The sequence below is a fragment of the Camellia sinensis genome, chromosome 11 (assembly GCF_055761805.1).
Source record: "Camellia sinensis isolate YWXY chromosome 11, ASM5576180v1, whole genome shotgun sequence".
Lineage (NCBI taxonomy): Eukaryota > Viridiplantae > Streptophyta > Magnoliopsida > Ericales > Theaceae > Camellia > Camellia sinensis.
The window spans coordinates 75,254,130-75,272,713 of NC_138971.1; the positions used below are offsets into that span (position 1 = coordinate 75,254,130).

General features: G+C 32.9%; 1 long non-coding RNA gene across 2 annotated transcripts; it reads left to right on the forward strand.

Moving 5' to 3' along the window:
- Nucleotides 1-1,790: 1,790 nt before the first annotated feature.
- LOC145802010 (uncharacterized) lies at nucleotides 1,791-15,143 on the forward strand. Of its 2 annotated transcripts, XR_014344104.1 has the most exons (5): nucleotides 1,791-2,337; nucleotides 11,546-11,648; nucleotides 12,711-12,848; nucleotides 13,641-13,761; nucleotides 13,846-15,143. It is a non-coding gene; the product is annotated as an uncharacterized LOC145802010 (long non-coding RNA). The 2 variants fall into 2 exon arrangements; XR_014344103.1 differs by lacking the exon at nucleotides 11,546-11,648.
- The last annotated feature ends 3,441 nt before the right edge of the window (nucleotides 15,144-18,584 follow it).

Genomic DNA, 18,584 nt, shown 5'->3' on the forward strand with positions numbered 1-18,584 from the left:
TGTTCAACAACCAAAAGTTTAGACCAAATATTTGTTTTTAATCATTTAGTCACTGTAGTTATTTGTTCAAACGGCCAAAAGTTTAGTCATCAAATACTTGTTTTGTCAATTAATTTGATTAACGATTTTTTTTAGTCATGAATTACATTTCACGACCACATGTATTCACTACAACAAAACTAACTATTTACGGCTTCAACTTTATGGCATACATCAAATGCATGTCGTAATTAGTATACTCTATGACATTTTTTTTTTTTTGGAAGTTGTTCATGGTTTTTCAATAACGACATACATACCATGTAAGTTGTTAATTCATATATTTGTTGCATACAAAAATATATCGCAAAAAATGTATATTTTCGAGACTTAAAAAATATGTCGTAAAATATTTACACTTAAGAAGATACACATTTCATGTTGTAAAATATTGTAACTTTACACGGCATGCATTAACATGTTGTGAAAACTTCTACAAAAAAAAAAAAAAAAAAAAAAAAAAGTTCAATACGATTTTTTTTTATGGCATGCAAAAGCATGCCGTAAAAATGCATATTTTTATAGCATACAAAATATGTTGCAAAATTTTTACATTTAAAGCGACATACATTTCATGCCGTAAAATATTATAACTTTACACGGCATACATTAACTTGTCGTGAAAACTTTTATTAAAAAAAATTTCAATCCAATTATTTATTTATTTTTTTATTAAAAAATAACTAACAATTTCTAACCAAGCTTCCCACCTTAAATTTTTCTAATTGAGGACAACGTAAAAAATAATTTATACATTATTTTATAATTTAGTGTCTTCTTTTAAGAGATAATTGCACCTAGTGAAATTTTAGAAAAAAAATTATATATTCATGAAAAAGTTTATAATTTTAATTATTAATATTTATATTGCTTCTCACTAATTTGTAATTATTGTTTTTTAAATTACCTTGATTTGATATTTTCCCTTCTTTCAATAATTTATTTATATTTTACTTTTTAGATGTGCCTAATCTAGATACAGCTAAAAAATAAAATATTTATAAAAAAAATATAATACATATGAAATGTATTGAATTTTATATTTTTTTAATTTAGTATTTTTTTTAGAAAATTAAAAAAATATTTTTCTTCTAAGTATATGTAAATTTTTTCAATTTAAAATGTAAAAAAAATTATTTAAAATATTTAAAAACATACAATAACTAAAACAAAAACAAAAAAATTCAAAAACATTATTTTAAGGCCCGTTCACCACTCTTCCTCTCATTCTATCTATGCATGTTTTTGCCTCAAACCCCCTCTCTCTCTCTCTCTCTCTCTCTCTGTTTCTCTCATTTTGCTATAATTTTTTTAGACTTATTTGGATATATTTATAATTTTATTAAAAAAAAAAAACAACTTTAAAGCTTGTCTAAAAAATTACTAAAAAACTACACACAAATATGAACTATTTTTTGTAACATTAATTTTATTTTATTTTTTTAAAAAAACTTATTTTTAATTAATAAAAGCCGAATTTCTGTGTCATCCCTAAACAGTCCGCCAAAGCCTTCATTGTGCCTGTTTGGCAGAAATTATTTACAGCTTATTTCAGCTTTCAGCTTAATTTAAGCTATTTTGATGTGTTTGGTTTAGTTTATAGCTTTGTGGAAGTCAGAAATCAGCTTATTCTTTGAGTAGGGCAGGAGATGCTTTAAGAATAAGCTGGAAATCAGCTTAAGCTGAAAGTTATAAGCTATAAGCTGTTTAGGCATAAGCTATAAGCACTTTCCCACAGCTCTACCAAACAGGGCCATTGTCCGAATCCCCTCAAGCACAACCGTCCGTGTTCAACTTGATTCGAGCTGTGGGAGGCAAACACCATTTCACAAATTTAGGACTCACAGATTTCAAAAGAATAGATGCTTGAAAGGCTTCAACAATTTGTGAAGTGTAAGTTTGAATAAAAAAACAACTTTGTTGCCGGGCATGATTTTATTTTCAAATTTTTTTTTAATTTCTATCCTTCCAAAATCTACTACTTACTCAGCAACACAAATATCATCGGTGGATCTCTCTCCATCATCATTTTCATTTTGTATCAACCTAGGGTTTCTTTCTCTCTCTACATACATCGCGATCCTTCCTCCTCCTTTGATCTGATCATCTCTCTCTCTCTCTCTCTTCAATCGAGTTCTCCAATTCATTGAGTCAATGGACGCGGTCGACGAATTGGCTCAGCTCGCTGATTCGATGCGCCAAGCATCTGCTTTGCTTGCTGACGAAGATGTCAACAAAAACTCATCGTCCTCACGCCGCCCTTCCACTTTCCTCAATGTCGTTGCTCTCGACAATATTGTGAGTTGATTGATTTCAGAATCAATGATATATTGTATCGATGTTGAAATTTGATGCTTTTGTTAATTGATTAGATCTCTGGATCTAGCTGCATTTTTTGTCTTTATTTTGATTTCAATAGGTGCATCTGAGTCAGATGTAGAGAGAATTGTGTATCAATTTTTGGTGAACAAGTAGTTAAGAGAGAACTGAGTCAAATCAGGCATTTTTTTGTTGTGTTGATTGTGTAATTGCTTATTGGATATCTTATGATCTTTGGTTATTATTGCTCTCTCAGCATTTTGGTAGTAGTGCCTCAAGTATTATTGATTCGATGAATTGAGTAGTATTATGCATGTAATTTGGTATACGAGCTAATGTTGCTGTTCACTTTGTTGTTAGATTGAGTGAATTGTACTGTCCTTGCGTGAATTGTAATTGGCATTTTTTTTTAATCTTTAATTTTAATTTTAATTTTTATCTTGTGCTTTATGAGCTCAGATTTCTATTTTACTGTTTTATTAAAATGTAACATGTATGTGTGTAAGTGATTCTGGTTTGTTGATACAGCTCTTTTGTTTTATTGCTCTAGCTTACACATGCCACTTACACATTTGAATATACCCTTTCAAGGATTTTGTAGAAGCCATTACAGTGTAAAGCTATATAGACTTTGATTGGACTACTATGGACAGGAGCAAAGGAGCAGTTTGTGTAGAAGATTTTAGAGGCTTAGGGTGTATATAATGTTAACACAATACAATCATTACACAATCGAACTCTGAAACTCTGTTGTGTCTTTAGAGGCTTATGTTTTGAGAGTTAAGGGTATTTTGGTAAGTTTGAGATTGCTAGACATCTGTTGTGGTTATGTTTACAAGCATTAATATAGATCAAGTTGTGTTTACAACAAAATAACCTATGGTGATGAAAAATAGTGAAGAAAATAAATTTCATCACTAAATAAGAATAATTTGGGATGAATTATAAAATTTTGTCACATATAATAAAAAAATAAAAATAATTCGTGACGAAATTTATTTTTGTCAATAAATACTTATTTTTAGGTGAAGAAAAATTAAGTTTTGTCATCAAAGGTTTTCCCGCTAATTTTTTTTTATGGTGCCAAAATTTTGAGCCTTTTGGTGAGAAAAAAATTTGCCACCAATAATAAAATTATTAGCGAGGAATATATTTTCGTCATCAATAATTTTACATTTTTTTTTTTGAAAAACTTGATTTTAAATATTTTAAGATTATTTAATGAGAAATATATTTTAGTCAGTAATCAGCTTGTTTGGTTTTGGTTTTCAGAAAATAGTTTCAAAAAATTCTACTTTTTTATTTTTCGTATTTTAATAATTTCAATGAATTTTTTTAATATTTTAAGTTTTTTTTTTTTTTTTTTTTTTTTTAGATTCTTAGACACGCCTAACATAAATATACTTTAAAAGTATAATGTTTGTGATTTTTTTTTAAAAAATACACTAAATATCAAAAAATTAAAAAAAATTACGAAATTTCCCCCCCTTTTTTTACACTACAAATTTTTACACTAAATACAAATTCACTAATTTTAGAGGAAAATTTTTGACAAATTGCCAGAAAAAAAATAGATTACTAATTTCCCCCCCCCTCCCCCTTTTTTATTTTTGTTTTTTTGTTTCGTTTTTTTTTTTTTTTTTTCCCTCTCATATCACTCTCTCAAAACAAAACACTGGTTAGTCCTCCTTCAACGTGTTCTTCTCTCGTGCCATCGCCGATGTTGCCTGTTCTCCTCCTTCAGTGCTGTTGCCGATGTCGCATCTCTGAGCTCGCTTGCCCATTTCCTTTAGTGCCTCGTGTTCTCTTCCATCAGCACCTCCTGGTGACAAAAACTAGTGAAGAAAATAAATTTCGTCACTAAATAAAAATAATTAGTGAGGAATTTATAAATTTTGTCACATAATAAAAAAATAAAAGTGATAGATGACGAAATTTATTTTTGTCAATAAATACTTTCTTTTAGGTGGAAAAAAATTAAGTTTGGTTACAAAAAAATTTCCCGCTAATTTTTTTGGATGGTGTCAAAATTTTGGGACTTTTGGTAAGAAAAAAATTTATCACTAGTTATAAAATTATTTGTGAGGAATATATTTTCGGCACAAATTTTTTTTAATATTTTTGAGATCTTTTATGAGGAAATAATGTTCTCAATTTTGATGGGAAAATGTTGATATATTAAGCTGCAATGAAAAAAATAGGGCATTAATTTTTTCACCCTGTTATCATCTTATCATCTCTCTTTTTCCGTTTATCATCTCTCTCTCTCTCAAAATAGGATATTATTTGTCTCACCTCTTGCTCCTCCACCACGTTGATTGCCATCGTCGTCGCTTTATTAGCCTTGTCGGTCGCCACCGCCACTAGTAGTCTTTCCGGTAACCGCCGCATCTTCTCTTCTCGCCGATTTAGTACGTGATTTCTCCTTGCTCTTTTTCTGCTCTCTCTCTCTCTTAGGCCTCGTTTGGCAACAGGCCGGCTAGCCAAAAAGTCAAAAAGTTATTAAAAAAGTCAAAAAGCCAACAATCCATACCAAAAAGTAAAAAATTCTTTTTTCTCTCTACTTTTTGCACATCTTTTCGTAAAAAACCAAAAAGTCATCCCAAATATACTAGTTTTTTTTAGCTCATATTTTAGCCAAATAACCAAAAAGTTACTAAATTAGCCTATTCCCAAACGAGGCCTTATTCTCTGTTTTGGGTTTCTTTGTAGTGTTTTTCACGAAATGGGTCTCTAGATTTGGACCTTTTGCTTCTTGATTTGGTGTTTCTGTGTTTTCTAGGGCTGGAAAGAGAAGATATATATATATATATATATATATATATATTCCCTTGTATTGTTCACATGTTTTGTAATGGGTTTTCAATCTTGTTCAAATCTGAGTTTTGTGATGGGTTTTTAAGAGAGATTCAAATATGAGTTTTCAATCATGTAATGCATATTCCTTCATTTCTTCTTTTGCTGCATTTTTTTTTTTTTTCAAATCTGAGTTTGTTTTTTCTCTCTATTCTTCCGAAGAAAAGATTGCTTTGCTTATTAATAGATTGACATATATGCATCAATTACTTTTTCCATATCTAACAAAAACTAGGATCCCATTCTTTGTTTGTTTTTCCGGTTTAACTTTTGAGTAGAATTGTTGGAGACATTATCTAAAAATTTTGTGAAAGAATTATATGGTTGATGATTTAATGAATCTGTGAATAAAATTTTGTGAAAGAATTATTTTGTGAAAAAATCTGTGAATAAAATTAGTATTGCTGATATATGATATATGATATACACAAAAAAAGGTATCTGAAATTTTATCTGAATATGAATTATATGATATACATTTAAAATTAGTATGATGTGAATCTTATCTAGAATGACTGTGATTTATATATATATTTATCTAAATGTTTTCTAAGTATTTTTTTGAAAAATTTGTAATATTGCTGATAAATATTATAGCCAGAGCAATTCTGCCTCAAAATTACATGATTAGGCAAGTATATATTGCCGCAAAGATTGACATTGATATACACAGATAGACACAAGCACGTTATATATGCACATGTTTGCTTTGAGTGCAGTCCACTTCAAATTCTCCAAGTGCTCATGCTTTTTTGGGTCTGAATCTGGTTTGCTTGAAATTCATTATTATAGTTCTTGTAATTTGGTCATTTTTTCCCAGATCTTAATTGAGGTTCTGAAGTGTGTTTGTATATCAGTAGGAAAATTTTTAAATGCAACTAGCACTTTAATAATGAACCGTAAATTAAGATTGACCCAACACAAGTTTGTTATCTATTAGATAATGGTTGCTTGTTATATAGCAAAATCCTTGTTGGCTTGCTGGACTAAAACACTATTGCAATTTGCAATCAATCAAGTTTAGGAAACAAGTTGACCTTGTTTTCTTTTTCTGAGTCATTCATATAAGCTATTTAATCAGTATTTTTAATAAAATTAGGGTTCAACTCCTCTCTATATTTGAATGTTTGTTTAATATCTGTTTATTTTATTGGTTTTTCTACTTAGGTTATTCATAAAAAAATAAAATTGATTACTTAGGTTATGAGTTGGATTGATTCCTTTGCTTCTATGATCATCCTTGCTAGCTGGACTAGCCTCCTGATTCTTCTTGGATACCATGCCTAGCTATTTGAGGATCCTTGTAGATGCTTGACGCTTTGCTACTGCCATTATTTCTTGCCTTTGTTTTAGTTGGCTGTGGGCATCTTCTCTTTGAGTAGTTCCTCCTTGCAGGCTGTTTTGAGGTCTCCTTCTGTTAACAATTTCACAGACCCCATCTCTCTTTGTTTATGTGGTCTCTACACTTGTGTGGAGTTTTCTTTTTATTTATTTTCTTTTCATTTAGCCTTACCATATAACATACGGAGAAATAGTTCTACCTACTTCACTCCAACTATGGACATGGGAAATAGAAGCTTGTCATTGACTTCCATAAGATCAAATGGTTGGTTTTTATATGAGATAGGCTCGGGTGGCTCTACTCCAGTGAAGATGTAGAGAGCTTTTAGTTCCTCTGCGCACATTGCATGGGGTGCAGCTTTATATCCCACTATAGTTCTCAATGCATCAATCTGTTCCCATATTTTATCTTTGCTTAGCAGCACTTACAGCAACAATGGTAGAGGTAGATCCTATAAGAAACATTTCCAATAATGCAAATTTTGACAAAGGAATGATCAGATATTAATAACCGAGACCTACACAATCAAAATAGTCCATAACAAGTCATTAAGAAATCAAATCATTGGCCTCATATTTTTCCAAATAAAGAAGAGGTTAGATGATACAAATACAATATATCAGTGATAATTGAACCTTTATTGTTGTGTGCTCCAGGTTCCAACCATCTAAGAACCCATGAATGCATGTGAGCTGCACATGGATTTAGTTTGTTAATCTCTGCTTCTCTTAGCCATGTTCATAGCCCGTCTTCCATTAGGTAATCCATGTCCATGGCACTGCTAGTCCAAGTTGCTTGTTTGCTGCTGCCCATTTGCCTTGATTTCTTGTATGTGCTAGCTGCTGGATGTGGGAAAATGGGTCTTCAGTTGGTCCTTCTACTTTTTTGGATGTCTTGTCTTTGGTGGGTTTGCTTGGCTGCTGCTATGGTTGGTGTGGCCTGCTGTGGTGTTGCTTTTGGCGACTGGTTTGGCCTGCTGAGAAGGCTTGCTCCCTTGGTTGGCTTCTCCTTTTTGTGGTTTTATTTTTTCTGCTAGGTTGATTTATTTTAGTTTAGTAGTGCTTTATTTTTGGGTGAATAAGTCATAAAATAAAGACAAGAAAATTTACACAACTACAAGGGGTATGCTCCAGGACCTAGCAAGAACTATACATAACCAGAGGATAAAAACCTGCCTAGAAACAGCAAACTAAATCCAAAGAGAGAACAACGGCTCATAGAGATAAACAACTAAAACTATGCATACGTGGGCCCTCAAAAAGTATCACCAAAGTACCACAAAAAAACCCACAATAGAAACCCTAAGGAAAATAAAATCTGGTTGCAATCAGTGAGCATAAACCTGTTCAGGGGCCTCATACTATGCATATGTGGGCTAAGAACAAAGTCAAACAAACCAAAAGGGTTGTCGCAAATACCAGAATTTTTCCTTGCACATCCCGCAAGGGTAGACCCAAAAAGGCTCTGTAACAGAGCAAAAGTGACAAAATAATATATACAAACTAATAGAAAAGCCTTGTCATTCTGCATGTGTGTCCAGCAGCCATACTTCAAGATAACACCCTGTACAGTAGTCACAATATAACCATCCTCTATGTCACTGCCAGCACTCTCTACAATTGCACCATCCAACGTCAGACTTGGGAGATTAATAGGACCTGCCCAATATAGAAAATGGATTAAGTACAACCAAACAGGAAGCCTGCCTCTGTGTAGAATACAACAAAGTAACCAACACACAATATATGAGCTAATTTCACTCAACCCACAATTTTTAATCTCACAACCCTCGGGAATTGATTGACCACACATAATATCAAGTCTCACACCACTCAACCCACAATTATAACACTCACACCATTCAATGTATAGCCTTTCCATGTACCTGCAAAAAACAGAGAAACTAGAGATACCAATAAAAGAAAACATTAGGCAACTCTCTCACTGTGGACTCAAGTAAAGGTATGAATATAGTCCCCACTATCACTCAACTCTCAATGGTATATAATAGTTCACACTCCAGCTTTTTACAACCTGCAAAAATTAGAAGATTGTTAGATAACACACAATATCTGCTCACCTTCACTCAACCCACATATACTAAACTCCCATCCCTCATATTTCTGCTGCTTCCAGCACCATGACTGTCCTTCAAGATGGAGTGAGGCAGCCTCTATTTGCTTAGAAACCAGTTATGAGTGGAATGAACTTTCAAGTTAGACAATGAAATCATTCTATATCTGATCATATCCACAATTCTCTTGATAACCACTTCTTCAGGGTACATTTCATTATTAAAAATCCTATTATTCCTAGCAAGCCACAGCTGGTAAATTGTGCAAGTAAAAACAAGCTTAGAAATAATAGTGCCCATAGAATTCCCCTTAACAGCTTTAGAGATATGTTCCACCAACTCAGGCCAAAGAAGACTAGGCCAAGATTCATTAATCATAGATTTCAGCTGACTCCACACTCTATCAGAGATAGGACAGTGAAAAAATAGATGATTATGATCTTCATAAGTGTTCTGGCAAAAGACACAATTCACATGTTGGGATAAACCAAGTAGATAAAGCCTATCCCCTGTATTAAGCCTTCAGTGAATAGCCATCCAAGTAACAAAGCTAGCTTTGGGATAATACGTGAGCCCCAAACAACATGAGCCCAAGGAACTTTGGCAAAAGATTTCCTCCAGGAATTCCAAGTAGATTTGATAGAGAATTCACCATTGGGGGCAGGAGTCCACAGAACTTTATCATCATCCTGACTGGGATGTAAGGGATAGAGGAATGTTATCAATTAACTCCTTAATTTCCCAAGAGCTAACCACAGGCCACTTCCAAGAGTTTTTCTCAATAACAGCACTGACCTTAGAATCACTATGAATAGCAGAATCATAGATGATCCTCTCACCAAACTTAGACCACAAAGAACCTAAAGTGTGCCAATTATCATGCCAAAGGAAAGTATTACGCCCATTCCCAAAGATGTGTTTGATAAGAGGAAAGATAATAGGCCTAAAATTTAGTTTAGTAGTGCTTTGCTGGTGCTTCTTTGTGGGGCATTGAGTTCTGCATCTTTTTGTTAGGCTTTGTTTTGTTTGTTGTTTTCCTTGGGTAGGTTGCTTAGTTATTTTTTTTGGCTGGTTCTTTTCGCTAGGGTTAGCTTCTTGTGCCTCTTTGTTTTGGGTTGGTTTGTTGTTTGCCTTACGAATGCCTCTTGTAATCTTGTATATTTCTTTGTTTTATTTTATAACTTGCCCAATGTAATAATAACAAAGATGTACACTCCAAAGAGAGGAGAGAGCCACTTTATTGACGACAAAGAGGTAGATTCATGAGGGAGGGGAGAGAGATAGATAGGTCCCAAATTTTTTTCTCTAAATTGATAGTGAAGGAGAAATTATTCAATACTTTTGGAACAATACTCTATTTCATTTGCAGGTAACACACCACAACACATATAGGGCTCACTTCACTCAACCCACACAGGAAGAGGCACTCAACAAAGATATATCCTGAATTCACTCAACGCACAACCAAAGAATTCCCTCACCCAAAGGCCAGCTCGACAACCTGTAGAGAAAACAATGAGTAAAAACATATGTGCTCACTTTCACTCAGCCCACATATAGGAACTCACATCACTCAAATATCCAAGAAATACAATAACCTAACATATCTGGCCTCACCAATCTCAACCCTCATTCTCCTTACAAGCAGTACTAGCTAGACACTGCAGAGAAAACAATTAGATAAACATATGAGAACAATGCAATATGGATAAGCATTTTGGGCTCACAACACTCAACCCTCAACCTAAATATCACATCACCTCAACCCTCAGCATCCCTCAAGAGGTACCAGCAGGACCTGCAAAGAAGCTCATTAGAGGAAATAAGGAGCTGCTTCAACCAACAAGCACCCACAGCCTAAGGAGACCTGCAAGAGTAGTAAGTCCAAGCATATAAGATCAGAGCGTTAGTGCCATAGCCATAAGAAAGCACCCCAGTTTCAGTACAGAGGAAGGGAGCCTCCATCTGTCCATAAACCAATCACTAGCGGCATTCTTATTAAAGTTCTTTCACAGAAAGAATTCTAAACCTTACAGGGTTGACAATTCTCCTCTGAAACACCTCAACAGGAGAGCTAATAGATTGAAAAATTCAAGAGTTTCTTTCCTGCCAAATACAGTAAACAGATAGGTTATTTGTTGTAGATAGAAAGAGGGGGGGGGATTGTCAATAGATTTCTAGCAAAGGTTTATTAGCTGATGTGGCTTCATTATGCTAGTCCTACTCCATAAATTTGTTATCTATTATGTTGGAAAGTTTTGACTGGCTGCTTGAATTTGGGCAGTTTTATGAACCAGCGGATTCTTGCAAACTTTAGATTTAAATGTTTTACTAAGTGCCAGAATTTGGCACTTAAGACTTCATTTGTACAAGTAATAGGAAAATTGATTCTGAACTTAAAGTTAGTGCCTAGAAATGAGTTTATGGTGAATTGGTGATCAGGACCCTATATCTGTCCATTTACTACTTATGTTATTGAATAATACATTATAATTATCACTGCATTTGATAAGAGAGGAAACACTCTTTTTGGCAGTGGGATATATATTTAATGAAAATTAGAATATTACACCCTTAAATTAGCATATCTTGCTTTAACTTCTCTGGACTTCGTATATAGTTGAGTAAAGAGAAAATCAAACAGAGTACGAACTGCAGTAATAGGCCATAAGTACTAAATTTTAGTCTCAGGGCATTCATTGGAATTGTCGCATGTGGCTATCAATTCTATTGGTATCGTTCATTTCTTATATGCACAGCTCCTTAAGTGCATTATTAAGTTCCTCTCTAGAATTTAATCACATTTTGTTTACCGAGTGCAGATTGTGTACACAATTTGTATTGACATGGATAGAGAGGTCTATACAATGTAATTGATAATATGTTGATGTTTTTCTTGTTTATTGTTTTTGCAGATTGGTTTTTGATGACGTTTGGAAGCATACTTGAATTTTTTTTTCCCTAAATTGATACTTCTACAAATCAAGATCGAGTGTTGATTTTTTTTATGGACTCCATGTTAGTTCATTTTGGGATTTGCTTTGATGGTTTTTTTGTTATACTTAATGGATTATTATTAAATTTGTTTGATGGATATATTTTGATTTATAATATAAATTGTATAGTGAATTTTTTTGTGGAGTGGTGTATAATAGCTAGTGGATTTCTTAGTACATTTAAAAGCCTTTTGGGATATGAACAAGGATATTTGTGAAATAATAATCTAAATTAAAATATAAAATACAGGACAAGTTTAGTGACGAATTTTTTTCGTCATTTGTACTTGTTATTATGACAAAGTGATTATTCGTCACTAATAAATATTTTTTGTGACAATTTATTGCAACTTATATATGAAAGTTTTCATTGATTTTGTTGTTTGGTGACTAAAAATTTCGTCACGGATATATATTTTTGTCACGAAATATATTTTGTCACCCATGTATGACGTTTGGAAACGAAAAATTTCGTCAAATTTACATTTTACTGTGACGAAATTATTTTCTCATCAATGATCAACATGTGAAATTTATTTGTCAACTAAAGTTATAATATGGTACTGAATAATTATTTGGTGACAAAAATGAGGATTTTTGGCGACAAAATGTTATTTTATTGGTGACAAAAAGTTTCGTTACTGAAGTAATTTCATTGGTGACGAAATTATTTTTCGTCACGATGCTTTTTAGTGACAAACATTCAATGACGAAACCAGTGAGGAAAATATTTCCTCACAAATATCTATAGTGACGAAATTAGCTCTTTGGCGACACAAAAAATTCGTCATTCAAGACCCAATTTATTGTAGGCTTATATATGGTCTACATTCCTTAATTTGGCATCTTACTATAGAATCAAGAGATTCTCTTGAATAATTCCAATTATCCTTCATCTTTTTTGTCTTTTTTTTATCCTACTTCCATCTTCTTGACCACTAAAAGAAGTTTTCTCTGCATTTGTTTAAGCCGCTGCGTGCTAGTTTTCTTGGTCCCATCTATCTTACAAACCAGGGAGCTATTCTTTTTGCTTGTTCTAGTCTATATTTGCTGTGCTTATGTGCTGATCATCTAGTTTATGCAGGATATCTTACTTGTGCTCGCTGTTCAAGCTCAGGAGTGCTTGTCCTAGTTGAACCAGTTTCAACTGTTAACGATGGAGATCAGCACCTAGCAACTCCTAAAACTGAACGATGTTCAAACTGTTCAGGTTCTGGAAAGGGTAGACATTTGGGATTTTGGTTTCCGTATTTGTTTAATGAATGTCACATGGAGCTATTTACTATTTGAGGGCGGTAGAATAGTGGATTTTGATGGTGCAATATATGGCTTATATGCATGGTTAAAACGGTTGCCCGATGAACTAATATGAGATTCTTGGGGAAGAGATTACGAAAACAAGAATGCTATTTCATCAGAAAAAATAAATATCTAATTTAGAATGCTTAATGCTTTGAAGCCCTTGCGTTTATATTGTGCTAAATTACTGACTTCAACCTGCTTGAAATTAATCCTCTTATTTGTTTCCTATGCTGACATGTCCAACTATACCTTTGTTACCCCCATTGGTGAAATTTCTTCCTGTGCAGTAAGACTCTAGACCTGCTTTGACACTAGCTGAGCTAGAGCTGTTTATTTATTTATTTATTATTTTATTTTTAAATTTATTATTTATTTAAGTTGGCTGCTAAATGAGGAAGTTATTTGATAAACTGGTGAGCTCCAACCCGTGACTTTTGAAATTTTTATTTTTATGAGTAAGCTAAAAGTTTCTCTTAACACCTTTTCATTTGGCAAGTCTTACCATTGGGCCATGCCACCTAATTACTAAAATATTCTGCTGCCGAGCTTTTTTGTGGTTCTGCTGCCTAACTTTTTTGTGGTTCCTCGAGGTTAACTATTATGACCATTATACATTATGTTTTTTTTCATAAGCCTGCTACTCCTTTATTTATCTTTTTCAAGTTTTTGTAAATGGAAGAAAGCTCATGGTTGTCAAACTTTATTTTGACAGTGAATCATGCGCTTGGGTTTTAATTGGGACTGACATAAATATTCTGCTACTTGCTAAGTTCGCAAAGCCTTTAATGGGACCTGCCCAGATAGTCATAAACAGCATCCTCATTAACGGTGAAGTATGTAGTTTTCTTTTCTCTTTTTTACTTACCTTTTATATCTAAAATTCTGAATTATCGTTCTTCTCTTTTTGGTAAATGAAGAATTAAAGTCACATCTATGAAATTGAAGAACTGGTAATTGTTCTTTGCCACCACTAGTGTAAATCAGGTAATGTTACAGGCTCAACTCCTCATTCACATATAAGATGGTGGGATATGTGGTGGGTAATTCCTGGGTCGATTGAGGCTTTGTTTCAGTGGTGGGCAGGGGCTTTGGTTAAGAAAAAAGAGGTGAAGGTGTGGAAAATTGTGCCGCTAGTTTTATTTTGCCAATTTGGTAGTTAAGGAATGATATATTGTCTAACAGTGGCCATCCTAATTTTGATGATTTGGAGGACATTGTGAAGACCAGGATTGCATTTTGGGCTAAGAACAATTTACCAGGTGTGCAGTACGGAGTGCATGATTTTGTTCATAGGTCAGACATTGCTTGAGATGAAGGGTGTTTACTGGGGCACTGTGGTGGCAGTGTTCTGGGACGCCTTGTGCTGGTTTTGCTGTCAAGTCCTGCTGTTGCTGTGTGTAGTCCAGTTGCTGGGTGCGTAGTCCCACTGCTGTGGTCTTGTTATGGGAAGCCCTCTGCTGGTGTTTTTGCTGTTATGAACTGCTGCTGCTGGTCCTATAGTTGCTGGTTCTCTTGTTGCTGGTGTTTGCTGTCATGTGTAGTAACAGTTTGCAGTAGTAGTGTGCTGCTGTAGCTGTGTACTTGGTGCACTTATCAGTTTGTTAGCAGTCCTGTTATAGCTTCTGTGTTGTTTGCTTGCTGGGTTGTCATGCAGTTGCTAATGTTTGCGGGGTTGAAATGCTGTTGCTGATGTTTGCTGGGTTGACATGCTGTTATAGCTGTTGTTTTGCTACCTTGGGTGCTGTTGGTGCTGCTGTCTATTGGTGCTGCTTGTTGCTACCTTGGGTGTTAAATACTGGTGCCTCTTCCTGTGGCAAGGAGTTTGATGGTGTATTGTTTAGAAGTTGCTGGAAGATTTTACAAGGGAAGGAGTTGGCAGAGTTGGATGGTTGTCCTTGCGGTGTGGTTGGTCTGTTTTTTACTGTTTTTCTTTTTGTTTCTCTGTTTTGGATTGGTTTCTCGTCAATCTGTGGGTTTAGTGCTACCATATAATTGTGCTTCCTCCTTGATGCCAATCTAGTTGGGATTGTGGAGTTTAGTTATGATGTTTTTTGCACTTCCCTTCTTTATTGATGTTTATTGTTGCTTGTATTTGCTCACCTCATCAATAAAGTTTTCCTTTTTTTGCTGGTCAAAAAAAAAAAAAAAAAACTCACATAGTGAAAAGGGGGAAATAAAATAAATTAAAAAAATAAAAGATATTTTTTTTCTGTTACTTTTTGGGAAGTGGAAATTGCATCAATAAAATATCTAAATTAATTAACTAAACTATGCTAGGTGATATTATGTTTCGTTCTGTTTATGTGTGTGTATTAGTGGTGGACATATGGAAATGTTATTTTAAAGGGATGAGAGTTTTGAAAAAAAATTCCTTTTACCTAGTTCCAAATAAAATATTAGAGTGAATTTATGACATGAATGTCTGCCCGATGTAGTGAAGAGCATGGATGTAAGACTCTCTCTGGCTATAATTTGATATAGTGTTTTCATCTAGGCTATGTTACATTTAGACACTTGGGCTATTAAAGCATGAGAACATGCGTTAAATTTGATGTTATTCATTTTATTCAAAAAATACCAGAGCTTTGCTTATTACTCTCAATCTACTCCTAGTACCCTGTTTTGTTGTAGTGTTGATACAGTTTATGTAGTTGGTGTGTTTTACCTCTTTTGTTGTTGATCTAATTGTTCTTGTTGTTGATCTGATTGTTAATGTGAATGCCCATTTTCTTATTAACAGTTGAATCATGAAATTGTCAACTAGCAAGATGAGTGGAGAGGTATTTTATTTCTCATTTAACATAAAATTGAATTTATAACCAATTGTTGTCCCTATTATTTCTTATTTTTCCTTGTGTATTGCACAGAATTCAAAAAAAGCCGAGAAAAGAATTAGGAAGGAGCGTGAAGCTATAATTGCTACGACAATGGATGATCTTCAAGATGTAATAGGAAGTATAGTTGCATGGCCTAGTCAATTCATTTTTTTGGACTAAATATTAGAATAATTGATTTACGATTTGTAGTTATGCTTTTTGGATGTTTAAAGTCGTATTTTAGAAATTAGTAAATCTTATGATTTGGATACTTTTCTTGGTTTGTATGTTTGAGATTGTTATTAGCTTGATATGATAAAAGTTAAAGATGGAAGTTAGTATGAAGGTTGTTTGGTGTATGGATATTAGATTTTTTTGTTTACTTCATAGTTGTTGCTTTTTGCTTGGTTTGTTCACAGATTGCATTTTATAAGCTACTATTTGCATAATGTTAGGCAATGTTATATTTCTGTATATATATTATATATTAAAAATAGCATTCTAAGGCATATAAAATTATGTCATGAGCAGTGTAATGATTTATGACATGTAAGAAAATGCTGTAAAAGATTATATACGATATACAAAGTACGTCATAAATATATTAAAAATGACTTAAGGCCTACAAAATTATGTTGTGAAACGTGATGATTTATGGCATGTAAGAAAATACCGTAAAATATTATATATGGCATACAAAGTATGCCATAAATATGTTAAAAATAATCTTCTATAGCATTTAACATTATGCCATGGAAAGTATGATGATTTATGACACGACAAAAATATTGTAAAAAATTATGTATGATATACAAAGTATGTTATTAATGTTTAATTTATTACTTTTTATAACTTTATCTGTATGCCGTAAACAAAACTCAACTTTCCACGGCATGTCATATAATGGCATTTGTATACATGCCGTGAAAGAGTTTTTACGGCATGCATTGCAAGTCGTGAAAAATCAATTTTATTGTAGTGGTTATCGACCAAAATTTTTTGTCGCAAAAATGCTTACGTTGATTAAAAATAATTTTTTTGCAATAAAAATTTTAGTCAGCAAAAAGTGTAACTTCCTGTTATATTCTAAAATTCAGTTTCTCAGATCTGTTTTTGGGTTTATAGACTATCTGGCAGTCATAAATACCAGACCCATCTTGTTCCATTTTCTTCACATTCTCTTCTATTTTTCCCCACCATAGATTGGCATGGGTGCACTTACCCCTGTGTTTTTTTTCTTGCTTCTTTGTTCGAGACATGCTTATTAAAGATTGAGGGTTCAACAAGTTTGCTAGTTTATTTTTAATTATGAGTGGTATGGTAGTAAGAGTATGGGATGAAAACAAGCTCTTGTCTCTGCTGAAGTTATTATGGACACTCAAATAATAGAATCAAGGAATGGACACTATATTCATGGGTGGAAACAAAAGACTAGTATTAGAGACCCACAATTTGAATCCTTAATTCAATCTACAATGATATGACAAGAGAGATAGACTCTACACAACTGAGAAATGACAAACTAAAAGTTTATATGTATAATGCCACATCATTGTAGGTCACATTGTGAGAGATTTTTTATGGGTTTTAAACATTTTCCTAAATGAGAAATTATGTCTAGGGAGACCAATGTGATTGTGTGAAAAAAGAAAAAGGAAAAAATAATTGGTACATTACCGATAGAGAGTAATTTCTCACATGAGGTTTGTGAAAAAATTGCTCTATGAGAAAAAAAACAAACAAATAAATCTAATAATTTCTTTTTTCTTTTTAATTCTTTTCTAAATTTGTGAAATATTAGTAAAGCTATTTTGTTGGTTGACAATATCTAGGAAATAAAATGTAAGCGTACTTTTTATTTTTGAAATAAAAATAGAAAGAAATGACCTATTCTATAAATAAAATTAAGTAAATCTTATTGATGCTAAGTAGCATACCAATTAGTTAGAAATCATCTCATTATACATTGCGAAACATTAATGAAATATAAAATTAATAGAAAGATTTTGAAAAAATTAAGAGACAATCCAATGATACATTTTACAAATACTTATGAATATAGAGCTAGTAGTGTAATTTTCCAAAGGCTGGGGTTGGCGATGGCACCCCAGTCCCACTGTGGGTCCGCAATTAACTATATTTTTCTTCTTTTTTTTTTGTTTTTTTGTTTTTTGTTTTTGGCAACAATTTTATATTTATGTAGATGATGTTTCTGGGCGACAAGTAGTCTTTAAAAGAGAAAAAAAGAAGGTGAAACAAAAAGAGAAAACTACATTCATTTTAACTTAGCTATCATGAATCAGTTTTAGTGTTAAGAGTTTCTCCAATGGTTAGCTAAATTCAATAGCTAAAGTTATATTTTAGCAATGAACCATGTAAAAAATTTACAATTCAAATTTTTTTTTTTTTTTTGAGGAATAATTTAACAATGTTTTTCCAATGATCAGGTTGCTATTCTTTGGCTCAACTAGCTTTGCTCAGATTAATTATTATTCTTTCAACCACTATTTTTCAACCATTACGCTTCCAACGCTGCCAAAAAAAAAAAAAAACAAAGAAAAGAAAATTTGTTTCTTATATTTTCTATTAATTTTTTTTCGTGGCCCATTCGAAGTCATAAAATTTATATTTTTTTTGTGCTTCTTCTGTAACAATTGTAAGGAAATGTTAGAATATGAAGTCTCAAAGGAATTGATAAGAAATCAATGCATGGCAGAGGAACACAAGGAACAATTAAGTTTTAAACATCTTCAACAATCCCACATGATTAAAAATTAAAAAATTTCAAAAAAATAAAATAAAATTTTGGACTTAACCACGTGTCTTGATGTTGATTGATG